Here is a 23,133-nt window from a genome sequence, read left to right on the forward strand (position 1 = left end):
CGTTAACCACTAGAGTACAATATAGTGCACGCTTTTGTGGTATCTCCAGTAGCTATGTAATTACTAGATGGTGTGAGTCATTAAGGCGGATGGAGGGCGTTGATGCGTCTGCGGCAAGCAAGCAGTGGAAAACCGACAATTATAAAATGATAAGTTATGTGAGGTGGCGGTGGTTGTTCGGGTCTGTTGAGTGCAGTCATTTAGAGAGATTCACTTTATACAGTCAGGATTGATTGAATGAGAAGCAAAGGTTTTATTTATATAAGATATGCAGACAGTTTGAAGAACTTGTAGAAAACTTATTTTGAAGAGAAACCTGTAGCTACAGTAATTTTCAAGATATGTGACGAAATACGCGAACTTGGTCCCGAAAAACAAGTTCACAATAAACACAAAATATTTTTCTACAGAACTTGTAGAAATTTAATTTTGAAGAGAAAGATGTAGAATAAACAAACAATAATAGACAAACGCAACCTTGAAAAAATAATCCTTAATTACTTACAAAACGCATGAAAAATAGAGTTGTCTATTAAGGATTAATTTTTCAAGGTTGCGTTTGTCTATTATAGGCTTATTCTACATCTTTCTCTTCAAAATTAAATTTCTACAAGTTCTGTAGAAAAATATTTTGTGTTTATTGTAAACTTGTTTTTCGGGACCAAGTTCGCGTATTTCGTCACATATCTTGAAAATTACTGTAGCTACAGGTCTGGAAAGGTTTTATCCAATTTTTCAGTTCATTTTACATAAAGTACGCTAAATTGAACATCTTAATTAACAGCCAACAAATACCCGTAGGGCTTCGTTTCAGCAGGGGAACTGAAATATTCCACCCTGTATAACTTGGTAACCAAGCATTTTCAAACCCATGTTAATTAGAATTTTTTTCTTCTTTTGATGAGAGGAATCACGCCCTTACTTAAAGGCACCTTTTTCAGAACATTCTGTATAGGAAGTCCTGGTTTTTTCCTCCGTGGTTGGAGTTGAGTTATTTTCAAGAAAAAGGCTGACAGTTTAAAGTGAATGTAGTGTTGTTTGCTAATATTGTAAGATTCCTTTCAAACTGTCAACATTGATTGAATCGGAAGCATTCTGATTTGATTCATAATAATAATATTCGTATGGCTTTTATTGGTGGAGAGTTCCTGACGGAAGTTCCACCTCGCCTGAGAATATATAATTTAAGCCGTCAATGGGTCTCACGACTGTAATAATAGTGGTCAACGTACCTACTCCTACCACAAATATTGATACATAACAGCTCATCTTATTTGATTCATAAGAAATGTAGACAGTGCATTTCAGAAATTGAATCTAGTGCCGTTTCAAACGGTTTGCACTAGTGATATTCACTTGAACCTACTGTCAGCATTGGTTTAATGAGAAGCATTGATTGATATTATTTATCCAGAAAACTGGATGGCAGTTGAAAGCACCCCTCCTAGGGAGTACAACACCTTGCCGTTGGTGGAGGGGCTTGCGTCCTCCTGAGACCCAGAGAGCTATGCCGGCGGTAGTGTAACTACCAGCAGGGCCACCCAAGCCGGACAGGTCGAAGGGTAGGAGGCAGACAAAGAAGTACTCCAAAGAAGGCGTCGTTGGGCTAATCCCCCACACGCTGGATAAGCTCGGATTCAAAGTACATTAAATAGCCTCGGACGGGACCGGAATTTAAGGAATAAGAAATTGGACAAGACACTTGACTTACGATTTGGGAATTGGAATGTGCGCACTTGACCGGAAAAGAAGTTGAAATAGTGGAGGAGATGAAAAAATATAAAATGAGTGTATTAGGAATAAGTGAGATTCGGAAACGAGGGATTGGAGAGAGACAGCTAGATGATGGATTTGTGCTCAGATATTCAGGAAAAACTGATGCGGGTCGATTGAAAGGAGGAGTTGGTATCATAGTTGATGAAAATACAAATAATTTGATAAGTGGATGGAATGCCAAAAGTCCCAGGATTATGCGAATAGACCTTGAACTTTCAATAAAAATTTCTATTATACAGGTGTATGGGCCAACCGAAGATACAGATGTTATTGGAAAGGATGAATTCTGGGAAGATCTACAAAGAGCTGTATCAGAAGTGGAGACAGGTAGAAAAGTTTTTCTAATGGGTGATTTCAATGGAAGGATTGGGAATGAGGATGAACAGTGGCATGGGTGTATGGGAAAACATGCAGGTGAATCAGTGCTGAATGATAATGGTAGGCGGCTATTGGAATTCTGTATAGATAACCAGTTGTTGATCGGAAATACATGGTTCATTCACAAGACCATCCATAAAATAACTTTTGTCGCTGAAGGAAGAGACACCCAAAGTATCATTGACTACTTTCTATACCCTTCTACCTTGAGATATGCGGTCAAAGATGTGAAAGTCATAAGGGGTGCAGAGATTGACTCAGACCATAAACTTCTTGTTGCTGACACTAGATTCCAAAGAATAGCCACGATCAGACAAAGGAAATATGAGAGGATCAAGAGTGAGGAATTGCAAAATAGGGACAAACAGAATGAATTTCAAACTGAAGTAGAGAAGGAATTAGCTGAAATTGAAACTCAAGTAGAAGAAGAGAACAGAATAAATAATATTGAGTTTCAATGGAAAAGTATCAAAGAAACATTATTGAAAGCAGCAAATAAAGTTTGTGGCCAAAGAAAAGTGGGGCAATTCAAAAGAAGGACGAAATGGTGGTCAGAGGAAGTTAAACAGAAGGTCAAGGACAAAAAGAAGGCTTTCCGAAGATACACTGGGTCTGGAAGAAATGAAGATTGGCTGAAATACATAGAGTGCAGGAATCAAGCAAAGAGGGCTGTCAAAGATTCAAAAAAGAAGGCATGGGAGGAGTTTGGGAAAGAAATAGATGAAAACTATAGAAATAATGTGAAAAATTTTTGGACAGTTTGCAAAAGTCTGCGAGGAAAGTTTGGAAAGCAGGCAAGGTCTATTAAGAATAAGGAAGGTCAGCTGGTGACAACCACTCAAGATGTGCTTGAAACATGGAGAAGATTTTTTGAAGACAAGTTCAATGAAGATAGGGTGGTGCAAGAAGTGAATTTGGAGTTGGATGACAATGCTCATGAAGTACATCAGATGGATGCTGGAATAACAAAGGATGAGGTGAGGGAGGCTGTTCAAAGGTTAAAGAATGGGAAAGCAGCAGGAATTGATAATATTCAAGCTGAATATTTGAAGAAAGGGGGTGAATGTCTCTTAGATAGACTCACTGAGTTATTGCAGCAGGTTTGGGAACAAGGTACAATTCCAAAAGAATGGGAACAAAATATTATAGTTCCACTCCACAAAAAAGGAAATACCACTGATTGTGAAAACTACCGAGCAGTTTGCTTATCTTCAGTGGTATGTAAAGTGTACACTCGAATATTAGAGAAAAGACTGCGAAGTGTGGTGGAAGAACAGCTAGAGGAGGAACAGTGTGCATTTAGGCCTGGCAGGCAGACGCAAGACCACATCTTCTCAATAAGATCGATCTGCTCAAAATCTATTGAAAAAGGCAAGCAAGTATATCTGGCGTTCCTGGACCTGAGAGCCGCATTTGATACAGTATCAAAAGAAGCCTTATGGGAGACATTGGCTGCTAAGAATGTGCCACAAAAATTACAGCGTGCTATTAAAAGTGTCTTCAATAATGTCACTGCAGTGGTTAGAACGTGTGGACAGATATCAGGACCTCTGCAAATGAGAAGGGGGATAAAACAGGGGGACAGCTTGAGTCCACTATTATTCACCATGGTAATGGATGAAATCCATAAAATCTGCAAACGAAGAACGGGGAGAATGACAGTCGGACACTGGAATTTAAGGCCCATTTTCGCTCAAGCTCTACTGTTCGCGGACGATATAGTTCTGATTGCTGACTCGGAAAGGAAACTAAAAGCAGCTGTAATCGAATGGAATGAAGAGATCAAGAGAAAAGGTATGGAACTGAATATCAATAAGAGCAAGGTGATGGTGGTGAATGGAACTGAAGGTGAGAGAGTGATAATAGAAGTGGAGGGGCGGCAGATGGAACAAGTAAAATCATACGAGTACCTTGGCACCATTATAAATGAAGATGGAAAACTGGATGAAGAACTGAGAAACAGAATCAACAAGGCTAGCCGGGCTTACTATGGTACCAAAGACTGTATTTTCGGGAAAAAAGAAGTGGGTACTATGGTGAAGAATAGGGTCTATAAAAGTATAATAGAGCCTATAGTTCTGTATGCGGTGGAAAGTTGGCCCATGAAGACACAGCATATGAGTAGAGTAAGGGCAGTGGCAATGAAGTGCCATAGAAGAACGGCTGGGAGGACGTTGAGAGACAGAGTAAGGAGTGACCGCATCAGGGAGGAAATTGGAATGAAAGATGTAAAAGAAGTTATCGACAGAAAGCAATTAGGATATTGGGGTCACGTACAGAGGATGGACGATGAGAGGAAAGTGAAACAGTACGCAAATGTGGTTGTAGGAGGCAGACGGAAGAGAGGACGTCCCCGGTACTCGTATGATGAACACATTAGAAGATTGGGAGAGGAGAGAGGGAAGACTGTGGGGCAGATGAGGAGGCTGGCTGCGGATCGCGACACCTGGAGGCGGTTGTCCGAGGCTACCCCGACGCTGTGAGGCACACCGGGGCAGAGAGAAAAAAGAAGAAGAAGTTGAAAGCAAATTTAGTGCCGTTTTTTGTAGTGAGATTCCCTACAAAATGACAGCAATAGTTGGATGAAAGCATCAATGCTATGGATAATACTGACAATTCGAAGTGATTCTTACTGTTTGGAACGGCACTGGTACAGCACTAATAGGCTGGCCGCATCTTTTAGCACGCGAGTCGAACGCCTCTGAGTGGCGAAGGCCAACAGCCGACAGTCAACATCCAAGTTGTCGTGAGCTTTCATAACACGGCCACTTTCTCATTCAAATCCCACTTGACCGACATCACTGACGTCAAAGTGCGTTTTGCATCAAAGCTGGCCGATTTTGTAATGCAGTAGGTTGACTCTAAGTACTGTACTGAAGGTCATTAAGATGATACCTTCCAATAATAATGAATCTTAAATTATTGTTGATGAGATAGTTCAGTTGTCGATGTCTTCTTCTTCTTCATCTCCTTTTTTCGTTGCACCATCGACGTTCACTCAAAAGCTATTGTAATCCATCAACATACTAGTAATCTTTATCATTGTCATAATCATTTACTACATCATCATCATCATTTTAATTTGGTTATTTCTTCGGTGAGTGTGTGTCATTGAACTATCACTTAAATTCGATCTCTCCATCACTGGTATTGAAAATAGTTACAGCTGAACGTTATTGAGAATAGTTGCAACATCACATGTCTTCACTGTCACTGCTTCAACTCTTGTCTTTATATCAAACTATTGCCTGTTATTTCAAACTGTTAGATCATTTTTTTGGAACTTGATGTTACTAGTAGTTCTGTGAACAGTAGACCTCACGCAGTATTCTCATCCACAAGTACCTGATTGAAACTATAGACCTTATGGAAATACAGCTCTGTGTAATCACTTGTCAGCTGATTTATGATGAATAATTCGATAGTCTGATTTTTACTCTAATATAGGCGTATGAAGGAGGCTCCTTTCTCCTTTTATATCATCCTTGAAATGCAAAATTTCCAAAAACCTTGTATATTCGTCGACGCGCAATTGAAAAAGGAACATACCTGTCAAATTTCATGAAAATATATTACCGCGTTCCGCCGTAAATGCGCAACGTATAAACATATAAACATTTAAACATTTAAACATTTAAACATTTAAACATTTAAACATTTAAACATTTAAACATTTAAACATTTAAACATTTAAACATTTAAACATTTAAACATTTAAACATTTAACATTTAAACATTTAAACATTTAAACATTTAAAATTTTAACATTTAAACATTTAAACATTTAACATTTTAACATTTTAACATTTTAACATTTTAACATTTTAAAATTTAAACATTTAAACATTTAAACATTTAACATTTAAACATTCAAACATTCAAACATTTAAACATTTAAACATTTAAACTTTAAACATTTAAACATTTAAACATTTAAACATTTAACATTTAAACATTTAAACATTTAAACATTTAAACATTTAACATTTAAACATTTAAACATTTAAACATTTAAACATTTAAACATTTAAACATTTAAACATTTAAACATTTAACATTTAAACATTTAAACATTTAAACATTTAAACATTTAAACATTTAAACATTTAAACATTTAACATTTAAACATTTAAACATTTAACATTTAAACATTTAAACATTTAAACTTTAAACATTTAAACATTTAAACATTTAAACATTTAAACATTAAACATTTAAACATTTAAACATTTAAACATTTAAACATTTAAACATTTAAACATTTAAACATTTAAACATTTAACATTTAAACATTTAAACATTAAACATTAAACATTAAACATTTAAACATTTAAACATTTAAACATTTAAACATTCAAACATTCAAACATTCAAACATTTAAACATTAAGAGAAATGACAAACCGTCGACTTGAATCCTAGACCTCATTTCGCTCAGTCAATAATAGGTGATAGCCTAGAAACAATCATCAATAAAATTCCATACTATCCTATACACTGATTATATTATAATATACATTGATTGAATGTTTTTGATTTTACACCTTATTCGGGTACTTTTCAACTTTTAGTATCTCATGAACTCAATCAATGCCTACGAGTTAAATTACGTTTACACCAAACTTATTAACAAAATGTTTATTTCTCAGTCCTTATAAATTCTATTAGATTGAACATAACTTATCATACACATGGAGAACATAATGTGTTTGTCAAGTTCCATTCAATCTAATAGAATCCATAAGGACGGAAAAATAAACATTTTGTTAATAACTTTGGTGCAAACACTGCTTTAGTAGCTTTGTGTGTAGACAATGACGAAGCAACTTTGGAACAACTTTAAAATTGACTAAATAAAGACTGAAACTCAACTGAGATTAAAATAACTTACTGCCGTGTAGGAAGTTTATTTTGATGTTGATAATTCATGAATCAAGATTTAAGTTGGAAGAATGTTTCAATAGAGAATTTTTCAATGAATCTATTGTACGTTCAACTTTTTAAGTAGGAAACTTATCCTAGAGAAACGTAAACTAGTCAACCCAGTCGAGGAATTTTTCTGCTTCTCATAATTGTCCTATCTATGGTTTATTCTAATTACTGAATTATGAAAGGGAAAGTTTCAATCATCAACTATTCATTTTAGTTAGGTGACTATGGTAATTAGCCTATTCGAGGTCAATGTAATTTATTTTAATAAATCAGTAATATAGCACTAAATATAGCGACGATATTGACACAAATAACAGCAAAAAATGTTGAATCACGTGTAAGGTGTGGACCACACTTCATGTAGGTAACAGTCGTGTACAGTTCCATTTTCACGCCAAGGTTAATACAGTGGTTGGTCAGCTCTAGAACATTCTTTGCTTTATTTTGCGTGTGTGTGTGATCCTAAGTGGAGTGATGTGATGTGATGTTTCAGCATCAGATGAATGGGAAGCATTGATGATGTTTATAATAAATGCTGACAGTTTAATGTGAGTTTCGTTGGAGTTGATGTCCTCGCCAGCAGCAACCTGGTCCAGCGAAGTGGGCCACGACCTTGCATCTGAGCCACAAGTCCAACTACTGCACAGCAGTCTATGCCATTTCTCCACTCAAGTATCAAGTACTATTCATGCCCCTGGTCCCTGGTCAATAGCTCTTTTGACGGCTTCATTGAACAGCTTTCAAATTCCAACCAATAATTATAGGGATAGTTATTGGTCAATATCAAGATAGATAACACTGACATTAGTTATTTCGCTTATCATCCACATCTAGAGTTGACAATCTGGGGTTTCAAAAGATCGGAGTATTTATATCGTAATTCATAAGTTGAATCAGTTTTATAATCTATTCTCTCTTCCTTTGTAGATTACAATTATTTATTTATTTATTCATTTTCTTTATGTCAAGATTTTGAACTGTAGTTGACTGTAGGATGAATAAATAACTCTTATTATGGATAAACAAATCTTGTTCTCCTTCTTCATCTCTCTGTCATTATAAATTCTATTAGATTGAACATAACTTATCATACACATGGAGAACATAATGTGTTTGTCAAGTTCCATTCAATCTAATAGAATCCATAAGGACGGAAAAATAAACACTTTGTTAATAACTTTGGTGCAAACACTGCTTTAGTAGCTTTGTGTGTAGACAATGACGAAGCAACTTTGGAACAACTTTAAAATTGACTAAATAAAGACTGAAACTCAACTGAGATTAAAATAACTTACTGCCGTGTAGGAAGTTTATTTTGATGTTGATAATTCATGAATCAAGATTCAAGTTGGAAAAATGTTTCAATAGAGAATTTTTCAATGAATCTATTGTACGTTCAACTTTTTAAGTAGGAAACTCATCCTAGAAAAACGTAAACTAATCAACCCAGTCGAGGAATTTTTCTGCTTCTCATAATTGTCCTATCTATGGTTTATTCTAATTACTGAATTATGAAAGGGAAAGTTTCAATCATCAACTATTTATTTTAGTTAGGTGACTATGGTAATTAGCCTATTCGAGGTCAATGTAATCTATTTTAATAAATCAGTAATTTAGCGACGATATTGACACAAATAACAGCAAAAAATGTTGAATCACGTGTAAGGTGTGGACCACACTTCATGTAGGTAACAGTCGTGTACAGTTCCATTTTCACGCCAAGGTTAATACAGTGGTTGGTCAGCTCTAGAACATTCTTTGCTTTATTTTGCGTGTGTGTGTGATCCTAAGTGGAGTGATGTGATGTGATGTTTCAGCATCAGATGAATGGGAAGCATTGATGATGTTTATAATAAATGCTGACAGTTTAATGTGAGTTTCGTTGGAGTTGATGTCCTCGCCAGCAGCAACCTGGTCCAGCGAAGTGGGCCACGACCTTGCATCTGAGCCACAAGTCCAACTACTGCACAGCAGTCTATGCCATTTCTCCACTCAAGTATCAAGTACTATTCATGCCCCTGGTCCCTGGTCAATAGCTCTTTTGACGGCTTCATTGAACAGCTTTCAAATTCCAACCAATAATTATAGGCATAGTTATTGGTCAATATCAAGATAGATAACACTGACATTAGTTATTTCGCTTATCATCCACATCTAGAGTTGACAACTTGGGGTTTCAAAAGATCGGAGTATTTATATCGTAATTCATAAGTTGAATCAGTTTTATAATCTATTCTCTCTTCCTTTGTAGATTACAATTATTTATTTATTTATTCATTTTCTTTATGTCAAGATTTTGAACTGTAGTTGACTGTAGGATGAATAAATAACTCTTATTATGGATAAACAAATCTTGTTCTCCTTCTTCATCTCTCTGTATCTTCATCTCTCTTCATCTCCATTAGTTCAAACAATTCTTTTAAAGAGTACCGTTTGTATACAGTTTGGAGTAAATTGTATGCTTGGGATTGGAATTGCCATTACAGTTGTCATTGCAATATCTTTTGAATTGTTTGGCATAGTGAAGAATTATAGTTACAGTATTTATTTTTATGAACCCAATATTGACTGGAAGTCTTTTTACTACTTCTTGTGCAGTTCTTGATAAACGAGATTTGTGGACGGTGCTTATTGGCTTGGAAATAATAATAATAATGTTTGACTAGCTGTTTAACTAAATTTATTAAGGAAGTTCTATGATTACTGAATGTTATTCCACTTTTCATGACTGCTGTAAGCCTAGATTATCATTAATAATTTTAAAATAAATTTTCATCCATAGATAATTCGTAAAAAGAAAATCTTCTAAAGTTTGTATCATATTAACATTATAAAGTTTGCTGCATTACAAGTGAACTTTACAGTAATTTACAAGTAAATTATTCATAAAAGTGAATTATTCTGAATAGAAAAAACTTGGTTTTAAGAAGTACCGATTTCATGTGAGAGCTTCTTAAATTGATCTCCATCAACTGAAGTATAATAAGCCTTGATGCCATGTCAGTCATCCTCTATTTTTCTCTGCCCGAAATAATCTCCTGTCGTCTCTGTATTATTCTCATTGTTTTTCTGGACTTCATGGAACCAAATCTTAGAAAGTCAACATTTTATATTGTGGAGCTTTCATTATGTTGTTTTAGTTTGATTTCCATATTAGCTCTTACTAAGTGAACCAGAATTTGGTCACTGGGGATTTGATCAATCTGAATTCCCTATTGTCTATCAATCTGTGAACCTATATTTGCTGAGAAAATAAGTTTTACTGCGTATAATCGCCGGATTATAAGTAATCTGTAATCCGTGAAGGTACAGCAGACTGGATGAAAAATTGTTGAGAATAATGAACAGAATGGACTGTTGAATTCGTTTCTACAGATTATAAAAAAGTAGATTGCAACTTCAAATCCTATCCAGTCTCTGTCAAGACTGTTTTGGCAAAGGATTCTGCTTTTCTGTTTTTTTAGCCGTGGTATCAGTATTCATTAATAGCAAGATTTTGTTTTCCAATTCTAGTTTAAAACTATCTTCCATTCTCCTTATCGTGGTACAGATCTTCTATCGAGCCATTGCTATTTTTTATATTTTTCTTCAGCTGATATTCTCTTTAACAATTTAAACTTATAATTTCCTTTCTCATTATTTTGCAAGTCCCACTTATGCAAACTTCCTCATTGGTAAAACATGTTTTCCTGTAGTCTGCCAAGAGGTTAATTGTCATCACCTGCTGCTATATTTTGCTATATTTTATCGGTTTTTACTGTATGTTGTGCAGGTGTTTGTTCAAAGCTCGTGAATTAAATAGGCAATACACTTTTATATCTTCGAACTTCAAAACTTGGGTAAATCGATTACAAGCCGCTGATCAGTGATTGAAATTTTCGTTCCAATGAATTATTAGCTGTATCTCAAATCAATAAGAACATCTTGAGTGCTTAATCAATTGATATTAAATCATTAGACATATTACTTCAATGACTCTAGATATTATCATTACTAATACCATGTTGTATTTTTTGTAATCTAATACTCTTTTTAATCAATTCCTCAAAATTCGTTTTCATGTAATTCAGAAGAATTTTTACACGATTCGCTGTGCTCAAGTTTCTTGAAATTGAAGTACCATGCTGTTGTCGATTGAAAAGTCAAATTTGGAAATTATTTTTATTCTCAATATAAGTATACTAGTCATTATATGATTGACATAATGATTGAGTCATATCAGAATCCACATTTCATGATAAATGCTCTAATGGAGCAGAACACCTTGAGGTGCTATCTAGTTGTGGTGAAAATATCACAAAACCTGAAATAAGTTCTTGTTTTAAATTATTTGTAGTTGGAAGGTTCATGCTATGCAAGTCGTGAAATTCCAAGCGATCACTGATAGTGAAAGCCTATACAGTTCTTGCAGGACCTCGATTATTGCGGCTACTTCGTTAGGACTTTCCTGCTCGCCGATCCAGTTAACAAATAACGTAAATGCCACCGTCGATCATTGGTTTTTTCTCACGATTTTGTGACAGTGAAACTGAAATGAATCAAGGTGGGCCTGTCGAAATAGCTTCGGTGCTTCTGTATTATTTCACTTAAACTACTGTCATTCACATGCGTATGAAATCGCCTGGCAAGGCAATATATCATTCTTTTCTAGGCTACCGACTTGACTTGTGATGTTGTAAGAAGTCACTACAACTTCGCCAAAAACACTATTTGTGTTTTACATCATCCAAATTTCACTCGATTCGTAGTGTAAGAGATAAATGAACCAAATTTTACTTTTAATGGACTTGGTGTGTTTGGACTATTATGTCATGCAACAAGTACCCTTCACTGCGTAACCGATTTATTTTGTGTACACGTTTCTTACACATTTCTTTAGTTAGTGTTCAGATTCTGAAATCATGCATGAACATCTTAGTGGGACCTTCTATCATAATGCTAAACCTAAAATTCTTCCTGATCGCTAAACCTTGAACCATAAACCATATCGCGTAATGAAAAATGGATCGCTAAAACCTTATTTTTCTATAAAAATTTAATTGTGTCAGTAACATATTTACAACAATCTTTGATATATTTTTATCTGATCGAATATAAATTAAATTTAAAAATGCTATGGATAAACCTTGAGATTACATAGAACATTTTTAATCCTAATAATGGTATACAGTTTGAATTGTTGTTGTAAAATACAGATGAAGAATAAAGTTTCACTTCAGTTTGCCAATCATAATTTATTATAAGTTGTAATTTATAAGTTTTTATGGATAAATGAAAAATATTTTTCACTCAGTCAAATTCACATAAACTTTTGGCTCCAAGATTATTTAATTCTCTTATTAAAAATAATTAAATCTTGTGTTCATAACTGCTTCGGTTATGAGTTGGATTTTTATTCTCTCTATCATAACATATCTCTCATCTAATTATTCAAACAATAGTTAGGTACTGAGATTTATCAGCTAAAATACATTGATCCATAAATAAATGATCAAATCAAATCAGTTATTTATTAGTCCCAATTACTGTGATTCATCGGCCAAAAATCTCAATCCATAATTCTTTTCACAAATTGATAGCCTTTATTTCAAGACACTATACTAATATTAAATATCAGACAAAAAGTATTGTAATTTCAATTATCCTTCAACTTTTTTGCTCGTTCACTGTGAATGATGATTTATAGTTGCTATCACTTGATGATTTATAGCTATCATTATTTTGATAATGGAATAGGCCTACGCCTTTTAGCCTGCGAAACTTGATACAGCAAGCATTATCTTCCAATCTACAAGTTGTATAATAAAAGCTCGAGTTCCCAATAAGCTTCCCGCTTTTGTGTCTAAACAACGTATTTGTTTGCAGTATACAGAACTTGGAGATCAAATTCAAGAGGGTACCAGTACTGCACGTTTCCATGTCAAATTTCTTGGTTTGGTGTATGAGTTGAAATTCTCTCCAATAAGCCTACTCTATCTATTTCCATGAGGTATCTTTCAAGATAAGCTCAATATTCCATATCCTCTATTGTCAAAACTCATTATCGGTCTCAAATATCGGATAAACATAACAAAGTGAACTTTCAACCCGTATTTAGCTAATTATTGTAATCGGCGGTAGGTTTTGTTTTGTAATAATAGCTGTGCTAGCTACGCAATGGAGTGGCATAATAGATTTCGTACAAGTTGAGTATCGTCATTGGGATTGGGGGAACTCCGCGTCGGCAGAAGGAAAGGAGCAAACGTGAGTGTAATTTGATTTACATAATAAACGAGTTGCTGCCTCTGATCCAATGTGTCTGTAGTCGGCCGGCCAGGATCTGGAAATCAAGTTTTCTGCTCTCCCTTCGAAATGTCTCTTTTCAAATACCAGATTTCACGGAAGTGACCATTGGAAAGGTCGTTATCGCCCATATACATCTTCCAACATTATATTAGGAGGTTCACGAGTTTTATTGATACTGATGCGGGATGTATAAAGAAAGCCTCAAGTCCATTGTTTTGGAATTGTTTATTGTTTTTTGTAGGGTTTGTTTCTGAATTAAGATTTATAATCGATAAAATGTGCCATTTTTAAATTCTAAATTCTCCACTATCTTCAAGTAGATCAACGTTTATTGTAGTAGAAAGCAGGAAATAATTATAACGGAAAAGATAAAGATAGAATTGATAAATTATAACATTTTTCTATTCATCAACTAAATACAAAACGTTTTGATATGGATTTTCAGGTAGAAATATTTCAATTGACTCTCGCATTACAATAAGAGTTGAATAATACTTTATCGACTTTCAGTATTAAATCATAAATTTTTATGCTCACGTAGACCTATGTAGTCAAACCTTATTCAGTATACTGAATAATTAATTATAGTTCCCAGATTAATTATAGTTCCTCACAAGATTCTCTATCAATAAAATTTGAAGCTAGACACATAGAAGACATGTCGTATTCAATGGGAATACCTGAGATTATTGATGTATCAATTACACATTTTTTATTTTTCATCTACATTAATTTTTTTAATTAAACCTCTAGAGATGTTTCTAGTTTCTTAATTAACGGCCTGAGTGAAATTTCAGTTGTATTGATTCATTCTGATATTGTAATCGTTATAATCTAACTTTAGTACTTATCTCAATTGAATCGCTCACTAGCCTGTTTTGAAGTAAGTGATCGATTAATGTTCTCACACTTATCATTTGTTGTTAAGAGAATAGCCACAAAACCAATTAAATTCTTTATAAAATTGCTCACTAGCCTATTTTGAAATAACTGATTGATGAATGCTCTCACACTTGAAATTTGTTGTTAAGAAAATAGGCACAAACTCGATAAAATTCTTCATAGATTTAGTTTTCCTCCCTATCAACAATACTGAATGAATTTGAGCCGGCTGAAATCCATTGGTGAAGCTGTTGGCATAAGGATAAAATGCGCAGTCAAACTAATTATAAAGACATTGCTGATTAATATGATGAAGCAATGCGTCTAATCTCTGAACTTCCATTTGACAGTGACTAATGAAGAATTTAAAATCATTATGTAATTTATTATCATCCTTTCACAAACGTTGAGTCTTGAAATCATGTGTGTCGATTATTATTAGTAGTATGTAACCTCGAGATTATTCATAGATTCTTGCGCGTTGTTTTATCTTCTACAATGAAAATTACGTAATTACTGGCTCTGAACTCTCAATCTAATGATGCACTTTGAATTTACTTTCAGATGGTAAACAAATTATGCTTTTCAAAGCTAGTGTACGTCCTTGGAAGACTTGATAGACCTACTACTGCTTTCGGTTTGGAATGCGGTACCCCCATCAAAAGCATTGACAGACATTGTCAAGAGGTGAGACGGATGACATTTATTATTTTCTATGAATGAAGCGTCAATAGTGCAGACTTCTGATTATTGGCACTGAACTCGAATTTTATTAACCTCATTCTTTTCTATACTAACACTATTTCTTCATTCTCGTACTGATAGGCAGTGATTAATTCAATTTGTTGTCAGACACTTGGCATCAATCATAGTATGCTATATAATACTAATAGTATCATATCGAATTCACACTCACGTCTGAATCAATTTTCATTCAATCTTAGTATTTTATAAAGTTTCAGCAATCATATAAATGTCACTCTTTTCGTTTATCTTCAAATGGTCTACTGACTGCATTTATTATGATACTAGGGTACTTTTTTGTAAAGATTTTTTCGCCAATAAAGATTTCATCTATAGTCAATAGTCAGTACACTCATCATCACTTTATACAGAGTGTTCACAAACTCCCAACCAATACTCTAGGGCATTGTTCCTGGGTAACAAACATATCTAAATAACATATTTAAATTGTCCGTTAGTCTTACGTTACTCACACAGCGGCCATTTTGCTTTTTTCACTTATTATTTTTATTTCTAAATATTATGGTTGAACATTAAAGTAAATTATTTATTTATTTGCAATTTCATTCGTTCACAATATTATTTACAACATGTAAAGAATTTCTGCATTGTCACAATTCTACATATTCAATTATATAAATCACAAATTTATAAAATACATAATAAGACACTAGAGAAGTTTAGTAACTATTATAAGGCTACAAGTTTTTGATTTGAATCCAATCAAGCCTTGTGTCTAGATAGGTTGGAGTGGGATCCGAGGGAGGAAAGCGGTAAAAAAATTAAAGTCATCAGTCATTCATCTAAAAACTCGCGAACCGAGTAATAAGCTCTATTTGTCAAATACTCTAAGATATTCTTCTTGAATTGGAATTTGGAATTAAAACCTTTAGTTTCGCTTGGAAGTTTGTTGAAGTATTTTACTTCTCTATATAGTGCTCCTTTTAAAAATTTAGTTGTCCTATGCATTGGGTAGTTTAATAAGTTATGTGCTCTTGTTTCTCTTGCTGTTTCATTCCTTTTGTTCAGTATATTGAGGTTCTGAATGCTAACATGAGTATTGAGTAAATATAAACTGAGGGAACGGTGAGATTTTTTTCATTCTTGAAGATGTCTTTACATGGGTGTCTCCATCTCAAATTAAAAATTCGCCGAATAATAATTTTTGGGGCTTTAAATATTTTATCCAATTGAGACGATGCACCCCAAAATACAATCTCGTACTTTACTAAACTCTCGAATTAGCCTCTGTAGACGTCCAGTAAGACACCCAAGCTGCATGTATCCTTCAAAACATTTATTGCATACGATGCAGAACTGAGCCTTTTCATAAGTTGCTCGGCATGTGTGTTCCATGTTAAGGATTCGTCTATAATAACACCAAGGAATCTTGTATCAAAGTTGAATCAGACTGTTAATATTGGTCCAAACTTGAAAAATTTGGTACCAATCGAAAGGCAATCAAATTTACTAAAAAAAGTTATTCCAGTAAAGCTTTTGTAAAACCAACGGTTTCTGAGTTAAGAAAAAAAGCAAAATGGCCGTTGTGTGAGTAACTGAAGACTTTCGGACAATTTAAATATGATATTCAGATATGTTTTTCACCCAGGTACAATGCCCTGCCTAGAGTATTGGTAGGGAGCTCGTAAACACTGTATATTACATGAGAACAAGTGTGTCCTTGTAGAAAAAATGACTGATTGACTTCCAAATCTGGTTATAAAACTTTTCTATCGTCACGGAATATCTTAAGGAGAATATCTTCTATGGAATCAGCTTTTTTCAATACTCATCCATGAGAAACACTATTTTGAATTAATGTTGATGACCTATGGCCGGTTAATATCGAGGATGAGTTTTAAACATTATGGATAATTTTAAGATTATAATTGCACAAAAATGAAAACGTATTTAGATTTGATGGTATTGAATTGAATATACTTCAATTTTGGCTCAATCCTTGAGCCAACTATAGGAAGAGTGGAAGACAAAAACTTTGAAAATAACCAATGATAACGGAATGATTATAGAATATACATTGGCATCTCACACCTCGATAAACGCTCATGATTCTTTTCAGCTTGTTTGATGAAATGTTTCCGAAAATGATAATGAGCTCTAACCAGTTCTCTTTGTAAATAAATTCACAAATTTCTCTGCTTCCTTGTGAAAGCATCCAGTTATTATTAAAAAGGAAATGTCCTCTTCCTAAATAACCGAGATGTACGTTCATTTTGTGGATGGAAGAAACCGGAATTGTTTCAACGCGATAGCCGTTTGTCTCGAGTTGTTTTTACATTAATCAAATCACACTAACCATTATGAATTTGGTTTATAATGATTATACACTTTTCTTATCGTTGCGAAATCAACACTACTTTATGAATCATGACTGGCTTCTAGTTTTATTGTCCATGATTTAAAAGTACAGGCAAAGGTTTTGTTGCATGTTTAACCTACTGTACGTTTTGTAAAACAGAAAGCATATGCCTGTTGGAATATTAGGTATTATCCATAACGTATTACAGTAGGCTACTGGTAACACTTGACTTAATATTAAGACCAACTGATTCTTATTTTTTGTACATATTTTTCTCAGTAGAATGGTTAATTTAATTTTTTAGCAACAAATATTGAAAGGAAATCCTTTGAACCTTATGGCTCAAAGACCGTTTACTCTCTGGAATCTCTCAAAATACTTCATCTCTTAATATTTAATGTTCCACTTCCATATTTGTTGAACAAATTGTTATAATTAATTTAAAATTCCATATTCTATTGTTGTTATTTATTATTGTATGATAATTTTTCATGAGTTTATAATATTACGAGCTGTGTTTAGATTTTTTCTTATAAACTTTATGAATCAATAACCTAAATTTCATCAACTAGTGTTGGACATCATCCAATAACATTGTTCATAAGATTCGTGCCACGATAGTTATCCAAAAAGTGTGTCAACACCTCATAATATTCAAACATTTGAAAACTACTAGAAAAGTATTCTTGAAGATCCAACACAAGTCTCAAAATCAAGTTAGTAACTGGTTAGGAAGCTACACGTTACATCAGACTTGTTAGAACAAGTACCGGTGTATTTATAAAAAATGAAAAGTGCTACTTCGCAACGAAATTACTACTGGACCTCAGAAGAGAAACAGAAAGAAATAATTGCATTTACAGCGATCGAGAAAAGATAGGAGCATAATAATCAACATAATCAAATAAAAAATTATTATATCTAGAACAAATTAATAAATCTTTCTATTCCAAATTCACCAAATTTACAACATCATTAAGTGAGTGCAGAACCCTTTTTGAGCTTTAGCCATAAAAGGTAGAGATTGAGATGCAAACAGAGAATTAATAATATAATTCGACAATCTCTCTGTGAATCACTTTCAAAGATGGAAATAACGATGAAACTACAACTATTCAAATGCTAAAGGATCATAATAATTTTTACTTTCCTTGCCCTATTACCATAGGTAAGGAAAGTATTGCTTTCCGAAAAAAATTAAGGTACCCCAATTTCTAAATTTCTATACGTTTCAAGGTCCCCTGAGTCCAAAAAAAGGGTTTTTGGGTATTGGTCTGTATGTGTGTGTGTGTGTATGAGTGTATGTGCGTCTGTGGTACACGATATCTCATCTCCCAATTAACGGAATGACTTGAAATTTGGAACTTAAGGTCATTCCCCTATAAGGATCCGACACGAACAATTTCGATCAAATGCGATTCAAGATGGCGGCTGAAATGTTGAAAATGTTGTCAAAAACAGGGTTTTTCTCAAAAATGGCTCCAACGATTTTGATCAAAGTTATACCTTAAATAGTAATCGATAAGCTCTATGAACTGCCACAAGTCCCATATCTGTAAAAATTTCAGGAGCTCCGCCCCATCTATGCTAAGTTTGATTTTAGATTCTCAATTATCAGGCTTCAGATACAATTTAAACAAAAACTTTTGAGCGGAAAAGATTGAGCATGAGAATCTCGACAATTAATGTTCAGTAACATTTTCACCTAAAATTGAAAATAAGCTCGAAATTCGAGAAAATGTGATTATCCAATTGCAAACTGTTGATTCTTATTAAATGACACACTATGAAGAGATAGCAGACCTCGTGTGTCTCCAGAGTTATTGCCCTGTCACCAGCTGGCTCAAATCTTTGAATAGTAGACTTGAGATGCACGAGAACACTAGCGTCACGTGATCAATTTTCATAATGGTAAGGAAAGTTGTGTGAGTGCGCCACACCAGATTTTTGAATGAGAAACCAAATAATATGCTATCAGCATAATATAACCACATCACAGCATTTTCAATACAAAATTGTAGGAAATTAATTTATTTGAAGTGATACAATGAATATGAACTTCAAAATAAGGTCAAGATCTAGCAACTTCATGCTAGAAGTCCAATATCATATCACGTGAAAAGAACTGGACATGGATTTGAATAAAAGAAAAAATCCAAGGTCAAGATCCCAAAATTTAACAATTGATTTTCCAATTTTCGATTTAAATAGCATAGTTCTAATTCTTCAAAAAGGCTACTGAGGGAAACGTTTTTTCGCATTTTATTGAAATCAGTCAATATGCAAACAGATCATACTTAATAAACCTACGCGTTTGAATTAATAAAATAATTTTGTATTGTCTACTATACTTTCTAATTCTATGAAATTTTAAAACATTATTGCTACATATACCTATTACTAGAGTTCTAACAGTAGATCATTCGAAAATGAATGAGCTACATTGGTAGGATACTTATTATAAAAACATTCTGCTTGAGCTTAGAAAATACATGAAAACGTTCATACATTAAAACCCAGCTATGGGAATACCTAGATGATAAAATTTGAGTTTGTTACACTATACGAGAGTCTCTTCAGATTAAATTTGACACTCACATTGTGAACAGTTTATTAATTTATTTACCTACTTATTTATTTATTTATTCATTCATTTAGATGCAAATACAAATAAATATTATGACCTATAATTTCCGTCACACACCCTCTGAACACTACTGAACGAAATCTTGTAGAAACCATTCAGAAATATAGCCATTTCTGCGCTATTTCTGTGTATCTATCTTTTAGTTCTACTAATTTTTTTGTCATTAATTATAACTGGCTGTTTCTGCAGCTAATTATTTGTTTTCTTTCTATCATATCAACATTTATCCATATCATATTGTTAATCTGTATTTTTTTCAAATTTAGTTTAATATAATATTAATTTTCATAATTTAGTTTATCGATTTTAAATTCAGCTAATTACGCCAGGCTCTCACAAACACAGGCTTAAGCCTACATATGAGTCTCTCACAACGTAAGGGTATATATAAATGTACTGTAACTGTACTGTATTATTTGTAAATTGTGAGAATAAATTGATTTGATTTGATTTATTTCGTGAATTACTTAACCTCAGGAGTTGGTATTAAAGTTTGTGGCTGATTTTGGGTATTGAGCTTTGAGAAGCGTGCTGAACATTTTGCTGTTTGAACGTTGTTTGGCGCACGCTGTAGCAGTTACATTCGTGACTTCAACAGGATTGACCGGTTCTCAATTGGTTGTTCAACTAAATATTTACCGAGCTTATTCAATACTTCGAGTCGCATTAAAATCTCTGTATCCACAAACCGGAACATTCTCCAAATAAAATGTTCACATCGATAGTATTTGAATCGACTTCAACTTCATGGAACTAATAACTTCAACGTTTTCTGTAATTAACTTCAATCATAAATTTTATGGGCGTTTGTCTTAATAAGTCCAAAAAATATAGTTATATATTCATATTGAACGCTTATGAAACAAGTAATCTCCCATTGAATTGAAAGTAGTCTCAAGTAGTCATATATTACTAATAGATCCAGTGATCTATATTTGTCCTTTATCCTTATGGTGAATGATATCGTCCACCACTCGGATTATTATTCATATCCATATTTTTTTGAAAACGATTTTCAACTCGAATTTCAACTCTTGTTCAAGAATTCATTTGACTATTATTCAACACTCATTTAATAGTTGAAAGTATATCTCAATGACTAAGCTATAATGGGAACATTTGTTTTTAGAAATTGTGAGTTGAATGGTTCCGTCATAAATTATTTATTCAAAACTAAATAGATGGTATAGATCAGCTCTCACATAGGATCTTTGGCGCTGAACCCCTTCTATTTTACTATTTCAAGGTATAATAAATACCTTTGTAAAACTTTGTAATCCAGGATAATCCAAGTATCTAAAGCGAGAGCTCAATAGACCAAAATCATGAAGTGTAAACATAACCTATTCTTGGACAATTTCTATCTAAATTTGGGAAAGGAACAGTTTTGGGCTTCAAGCCTGTTATTCCTTTTCCAATCATTTATAATCTATCAATCATCCAATCATAGCTGATAATGATATTTCATGTATCAATGTATAAAATAAATAAATGCTTCAAGATATTTCCACAAGTGATATTCAGGAATTGATAATTCATTAAACTCTCCTACCAATTAATTTTCCAAAAACTTTCATGTATTATGAATGCAATAGTACACACCTGTTACACTACAGCAAAATATTAATTTAAAAATATATTTAAATATTTTTTATTTCTAAGATACTAGCACTCATCTGATGGCTCACCTCCATAGAATCACAAGTCCTTACATCAATTTTATAAATTAATAAATTGATGAAACTTTCAAAAAGGCTTTGAATTTCCAGCATGAACAATTCCAACACCACTCTCAACAAACAATTTCTGTATCACTAGTAATTCAGTGACAGCTTACCTTTCTAAAACAAGAGTGGCTTCCGTTTGTTATCAATAGGCGGTGGAGCGCCGGCTGCTTTAATCAATGAGAGTAAAAGTGTCCGCGACCCACGTTCACCACTAGAAGGTTCGCACTAGACTGGAGCGCGCAGTAAGGCTCGACCAAGGATTGTTTGTGTGTGTGTGTGTGTATGAGTTGGTCCAATAGCTTTCTCCGGTTGCTCTCTGGTGTTGCGGCTTATGCAATACACGGGTTGGCGGCTGCGGACCTTGGGCTCCCTTCGGTCTGACCTTATCTCTTCTTTCACTCAGGCGAACCCTGTAAACAATTACAATCGCGATGACAACATGGCGGCTGGCCGCAGGAAGAAGATGTTGCGCTACTTGGCCACCACTGATAGGCTATGTTTGCCAACGTCCGCGACGAGAATCACTCGCAAATGAGCGGAGGAAACGCCTTGAATGGGAAATGTACTCAGGCTGGAGTAGGCTTACTAGTGATGTATTGCCTGTAGCAGGTACCACTGATTCAACTCATTCTTGCATATACAACTACATCAATCCACAAAATTCACTTTCGCCAAAGAAATATCCAAAATTTATCTACAAAATTCACTTCGCGAGAAAAAAATATTAAAAACTCATTTATCCTGATATACTCAAAGACTAGGTATTGGTATTTTTACTAATTTTATTATAAAAAACTTTAATCCCATAATTATCAGTGTATGAAGTTCGTAAATAGTAATTATAACACGCAATAAGCAACTAATTACTTATATCCCAACACATATAATTTATAGTGGGGTGTATATTTATTCATTGAAATGATCATTTATTCATTGTTGAAACACCGCTGATTTATGTAGTTGCATTACAATACTATATTATCAATATTCTAATGTTGCATTTAATCTTCATTGTAATTAATAAGTTTTCATAATATGTGAAATTTGTTGCATAATTGGCTGTTGTACTATAATTTATTGTAGATTCGTGTATAAACCAGAATGTATTGTAACTTTCTTGAAAAAATACATTTTAATTTTAATTTGAATTGCAAAACTCATGAAAGTCACTGTAAACCGTATAATGGATTGAGTTACATGAGGCTTGTTGCAAAGGTTAGCAACCCCGTATATGTACTGGTATTATTCTCTGATAACAATATATGTGGGCAGAATATTGAGAATATTATTCTACCATATAATAAAGGCGAGAATTTTATTACACACGGGAATTACACGAATGATGCGTCATCACGTCTCAACTACTCAACTGATTAACTTGAGAAATTCTGCATATAGATTCTCAATTTACCGAGGATAGTTATAGGGCTATTTAAAATTCTT

General features: G+C 33.7%; 1 protein-coding gene and 1 long non-coding RNA gene across 4 annotated transcripts in view; one reads left to right on the forward strand and one right to left on the reverse strand.

The window, feature by feature from the left end:
- The window catches only part of LOC111043203, a 46,710-nt gene extending 24,530 nt beyond the window's left edge, over positions 1–22,180 (reverse strand). The window contains exon 1 of the mRNA XM_022331615.2: positions 21,801–22,180. The gene's annotated coding sequence lies outside the window, so the exon portion shown is untranslated. The remainder of the gene's footprint in view (positions 1–21,800) is intronic.
- LOC120350559 overlaps positions 1–23,133 on the forward strand; it is a 46,341-nt gene that overhangs the window by 15,933 nt on the left and 7,275 nt on the right. For all 3 annotated transcript variants that reach the window (XR_005570877.1, XR_005570878.1, XR_005570876.1), the window contains one exon: positions 14,817–14,939. This is a non-coding gene — a long non-coding RNA (uncharacterized LOC120350559). The remainder of the gene's footprint in view (positions 1–14,816; positions 14,940–23,133) is intronic.

The sequence above is a fragment of the Nilaparvata lugens genome, chromosome 3 (assembly GCF_014356525.2).
Source record: "Nilaparvata lugens isolate BPH chromosome 3, ASM1435652v1, whole genome shotgun sequence".
NCBI lineage: Eukaryota > Metazoa > Arthropoda > Insecta > Hemiptera > Delphacidae > Nilaparvata > Nilaparvata lugens.